This window comes from Humulus lupulus, chromosome 1 (genome assembly GCF_963169125.1).
Source record: "Humulus lupulus chromosome 1, drHumLupu1.1, whole genome shotgun sequence".
NCBI classification, from domain to species: Eukaryota; Viridiplantae; Streptophyta; class Magnoliopsida; order Rosales; family Cannabaceae; genus Humulus; species Humulus lupulus.
In genome coordinates, this window is record NC_084793.1 from 245,588,492 (window position 1) to 245,594,561 (window position 6,070).

A 6,070-nucleotide genomic window follows, 5' to 3' on the forward strand; every position below is an offset into this window, starting at 1 on the left:
AATATGATTAGCTATATCCTCAGGATTTAATAGAAGTTTATATTAAACAAATAATCATGAAAATAAAACATGTGAGCAAAGTGATTGACCAAGTCAAAAAATGATTTCTATTCTTTTATTGCTAAAAAATGAGATTACAAAGAAATTGAGTTTTAATTAGGGCATGATCTTTATTTATTTTCATGTATATATAATATTAAACAAATTAATACGAGATGGCCTAAAACATGTTTCTAAAATTGAATTCAAAGAGATACAATGAATAGAATACTTACAGTATACGCAGCGGAATTAAAGAGTCCTTCATTCAGTTTCTCTAACTCTTGTAACCTCTCTGTCGCAGAGTATTATCAAGAAACTGAACTGATCTTCTATTTTATTCATAGTCTTCCAATGTATCCTTAGAGTCATCTAGACTAGTGTGGGCAACACTCAACATATGAGATGAATACAGAGAAGAAGAAGAAAAAATAATCAAAGAGGCTTAGATAAGGACTTGTGTATAGAGAGAATCTAAAACTATCAGAAAATCTGACTTGTGACTTATCAAACTTTTCTCTATGACTTCTATCTAAGCACTCCTTTTACAAACTCAATTAGGCCATTTAATTTAATTAAAAAAATCAATAAAATAATAGTCATTTTAAAGCCCTAGGTCGAAATTATCATGGGCTTTATGCCCGTGAAATTTCCCATGGGATTATAAGCCCATTGGACTAAAATTCAAGGTCTGTATTATTTTCTATTGATTTAATTAATTAAATAATTATTTAAATCCTTTATCAAATTAATTATTTATAATTTGAACCTTGATTTAAACTTATTTATTAATTTAGATACCAATTTATCTTAATTAATAAATCTGCCACAATTTCTCTTTTCTTCTCAAAATTACATAACTCTGTGAAACTATCCAAAATTGACCTGGTCAACTTTGATAATTCTAATTGATAATTAAATCAATTAATTGAGACTATCTAGATGATTTTATCCAAGGTACAATGGGGACCATGGGCCTATGAAATCAAGCTCCAATAAGTTATCATAAATCTAACAAATAAATTTACTAACTTATTAATTCCTCGTGATTCCACTATAGACTCGGAATTGCACTCTTGAATTCATAGAATGCTCTATAACAAATATAGATACGGTATTAATTATCCATTGTTACAACCATAATTGTCACCCAATCCTCTATAGAAGGTCTACAATGAGATAGGACTAAAATAATGTTTTACCCCTCATTGTATTTTATCATTAAAACACTTAGTTCCTTGTAAATGATATTTCAGTAAACTAATTTAATTACTGAAATGAGATCTCTATCATTTAACACCTTGAACCAAGATGTAAGTATGGGCTAGTCCGTAGGGTAAGTTGGTAACGAACAAGTCAAAGAACTCAAATAATACAATCAGTTAGAATACTAACCACTCAAAATTGAGATTGAATTGACCTATGCTCAACTATATGATATGACTAGTGTTATCCCCATTTCCTGCATGGGCTCGAGGCCTTCGGCCAGGCCCATTATCAGGGGCCATGTAGGCACGCGGGCCCAGCCCAAGGCCTCTTGGTATGGAGAGTGTCCAAGGGGAAGGATATGGACCGGGGATTCATGTCTGGGCCCGTTGGAGGGGTCCAGAATGTCCCTCCGGGTCCGCCCTCCGCGACGATAGTCCGGGCGGTGTACAGAGCGTTCGGACCACCGCGGCCTACGCGTCCCGATCCCGGACCCTAATACGGTCCGGGCCTGTGGTAAACGAAGCGGGACGAAGGTAAACGGACCCGGATCACCTCACCCCCGGTTGAAGGGGCCAAGCATCCAGGACCCTGAAGCCGCCTCACTCCACGTGGGCGTTGTCCCCACTTTTCACCTGCAGAAAAGGCCACCTCAGGATTGCACGCCAATGTGTCAGGTCTGCGCAGCCAAGTACTCTGACTGGTCTTGTCTCCTGAATCGGCCTCGTGACTCGAAGTGATCAGACCAAAAGCGTCGTTTTGTCGGGTGAGACGTAGCTTTAAGGTCAACCTGTTGGGCCTTAACTGGCTTGGAATTCATGTATTTTGTACCTTTTGTATTAGGCCTCCACTAGGAAGGCCACATATGTCCATTTCTCCGATGGGCTTGAGTCGGACCCGGCCCAGACCTGGTGTTCCGACAAGCCTATAAATATAAGCTACAGAACACTGTAAAAGGGGTCTCTCCTTTCACCAAAAGAGACAGGAACTCTGTCAAAACATAGAGGGAAAACTCCATTGTAAAAGGTTCTTCAAGCTCTAGTAAGATAGACTTGTGGACTAAGGCTAATTAACGCCCCAACCACGTAAAAACCCCGTGTTAATCTTCTGCTTTCATTATACTTACTAGTAAATATTAGTTATTAATAGAGTTGCCGAAAATCTCGGTTAACAGTTTGGTGCTTTCATTGAGAGCTGAAGGAAGATAGTGCTAACGTCACGCCTTTACTACGATGGTGAACACACGACACACCACCTTCGACCCTACCAATCCAGAGCAGGGCAACGGAGACCCGCTGCCTTCACAGCCTGTCCCTCAGGATCTGCCCGAGAACGTGCCTCCTCAAACATCTCACCAAGACGAGTCACAAGACTACGAAGGAGGGACAGAATACGAAGAGGAAAACAAGGAGGAGTATTACGAAGAGGAAAATGAGGGGGAGTACCACGACGAAGCTGCGGATCCCAATACCCCTCACGATGATCAGCAAGACTTTGAGGTGATCAAACTAAGGCAACAAGTCCTAGATCAGGAAGCCAGGATCGCTGAGCAAGCGGAGGCACATCGACGGATGCAAGAGTCTCTCCAGGCCCCGCAGGCACTCTTGGCCGCGCAGGGTCCGACAGTCAACCCTGCAACTGGCCCACTTCCTCAAACGCGGCAACATGCCCCACGAGAGCAAGCCGGGGTCCCCAGAGGTGCCAGCCCTGTCCCTCCCCCAGAGCCTTTTCCCGAGACAGCTCCAGGATGCCCGGACAGGGAGCGACGGAAGACCCGGGAGAAGACCACTCCCGTCGCAAAAGTCGGGGCCCGTTCCCGGCCGCTACTTAGGAAAGAAAAGGTGCGCCCCATCCCAGGACGAGGCCACCCAATCGATCTGCAGGGGACGCGGCCGCGGAATACACAGCCCCAACACGCCCCAGGGCGAGACGAGCGAGAAAGGTCTTTGCACCCAAGTGCCTCGGTTAACAAGAACCGTCGGGAACGGCCTCGCCGCGAGGAACATCACGCCCTCAGTTCAGGGGACGACACTTCCCGGATAGATTTGCGCGATGGACTGAACGCCCGGAAGGAGCGGGCCCGCAAGGAAAAAATCCTCCCCCGAGACGGCGACCTCAGGAACAACATCAATGACAGGAGGAACGAGAGAATCCCCCTGGAGGATGGCACGGCCAGGCAGCTCATGGAGCAGATGGCCGCATTGAAAAAGGTCACGGATCGCCTGGTCCGCAAGCAAGAAGGCGCAAACACCGACTCTGATGAAGAGGATAAAGAGCTCTGCGCAAGGCACATCCTGGACGCCGTACTCCCCAAGGGGTTCAAGATGCCAAGTCTCATTGCCTATACTGGAAACATCGACCCCAGGGACCATCTGTCCCGGTACAACCGACTCATGACAGTGGCCCATGTCAGCGACGACGGCAAATGCCTCTGCTTCTCGATCACTTTGGGCGGTCCCGCCGAAGAGTGGTGGAAGAGGCTTAAACTGGGGTCCATCCAATCCTGGTCCAGGCTGCAGTCAACATTTAGAAAGCAGTTCATGGCTGCCATGAGGATGGATATGAAAATCAGCGCTCTCGCCAATATTAAGCAACTCCCCGCGGAGACATTGAGAGCCTACATCCAGCGCTTTACTGAAGAAGCCTCCAAGACGAAAGTCGACGATGGACAGTGCCTGGTGGCACTACAATCCGGGATCCGGGCGGGGTCCCCCCTTTGGGATGACATGCAGCGCAGCAAGGCCGCCACCTTGGAAGAATTCATCAGGAGGGCCCAAGGATTCATCAACTGGGAGGAAGCCCAGATCCAGGCCTTCGAGTGGCCCCCGGCTCCTCATCCCGTCTCTCAGACGATTCCGGGATATACGGGACAGTTCCTGGCACAGTCCTACGCCACGCCCCCCATTGCCCCGGGAACGGCCGTCACGCCCGGAATCAGTTACACCCCTACGGTATACGGCCCTGCCACCTCGGGGTACGCCCCGGCCCAGTCGACCCACTTCTCCGGTTATGGCGTCACGCCGGCGGGACACAGCATGGCCCCCGCCGTGGCCCAGTAGTCACAAACGGGAGCGACTGAGGCTAGCGTGAATCCCTCCTGGGGGAAGCGATCAGGCAAAGGCCAGAACCGGCCCGAGCCGACCAAGAAGGGGAAGAGAGGCTACGAGCCCCAATATTCAGAATACACCAACTTGGTGGACACCAGGGAAAACATCTATCTGGCGACAGAGAGGGCAGTCCACTACCAGAAGCCTAGCCCCATGTTTAAGGGGGGAAGGAATCCGAGAGACACCAGAAAAAGGTGCGCCTATCACAAGGACGTGGGCCACACCACCGATGAGTGTCGGCAGCTCAAAGATGAGATTGGAAATCTCATCAAGCTGGGGCACCTCCACCAGTGGGTAAGGATGCCCGTGGGAGTCCTGGGCGTGTCAGCAAGCCCTGGGCAACCCATGGCCCCGGCAACGACTCGGGCATACCCCCCCCCCCCCCCAAGGGAGGGTATGCGTAGGGACGTCCAGCACAGGCCCCTCAGGGGACCCTCACCGCGCAAGTTCCTGGCCCCGGAATGCCTTATCCCTTCGGGGCAGCACCCCCTCGAGTTGACGGACATGTGGAAACCATCTCGGGCGGACCTCACCTGGGAGGGCCTTCAAGGAATGACCACAAGCGCTATCTGAGCGAGCTGGACCACGACCTGGAAGTATGCGCCCTTGTCCAGGCTCTGGCTTAGCGCCCTAAATTGATAAACCTCCCCATCACCTTCACGGAGGACGACGCCCGCAACGTCCACTTTCCGCACCATGACCCGCTGGTCATAGACGCTCAAATTTCCAACAAATTGGTGTCCCGCGTGCTGGTGGATGACGGAAGTTCCGTCAACTTGTTGTTCAAACCCGCCTTCACCGCCATTGGCCTGACGGAAGTGGATCTGGCGTCCTGCCCGACCCAAATTTACGACTTCAACAGAGATGCGCTTCTCCCCATGGGAAAGATCCAGTTGCCGGTTACGCTGGGGGGTGAATTGCAGCACTCGTTCAAGTTCTGCACCTTTGTCGTGGTGGACTGCCCCACCGCTTACAACGTCATCTTCGGCCGGCCCGCACTGGTCGAGTTCGGGGCCGTCACCTTCATCCGCCATCTTTGCATGAAGTTCCCATGCGACAACGGAGGGGTAGGGACCGTCCGGGGAAACCAAAAGAGCGCCCGGAAGTGCTACCATGTCTCCGCCCGACCCATATACATGGTCCGGGAGGAGCCCGTCGAACCAGTTCTCCTCCCGCCCGCTGAGAGGATGGTCCGGGAAGAGGATGACCTGGACCCGCGGATAGGGGACGATCGCGCCCTGGAGCCAATGGATGAAATAGAAGAGGTGTGCATTAGCGAAACCGATCCAACCCGGGTCATACAAGTCGGAAAAAGCCTGCCGGCAGACATTCAGGCCGCCATCATCGCCCAAGTAAAGGGAAACCAGGACCTTCTGGCCTGGTCCCACTCCGACATGACCGAGATAGACCACAATATCATTTGCCACGCATTGAGTATTGACCCAAGCGCGACCCCGGTCTGCCAGAAACGCAGGCCTTTGGGGACGGAAAGGGCCGAGGCCCTTAAACTGGAGGTTGAGAAGTTGTCTTCTATCAACTTCATACGCGAGGCTGTGTACCCCGTGTGGCTGGCCAACCCCGTCCTGGTACCAAAGCCGAACGGGACCTGGAGAATGTGCATTGACTTCACGGACCTCAACAAAGCCTGTCCGAAGGACTGTTTCCCGCTCCCCCGGATCGACCAAATGGTGGATGCCACGTCCAGGTACGAGATCTTG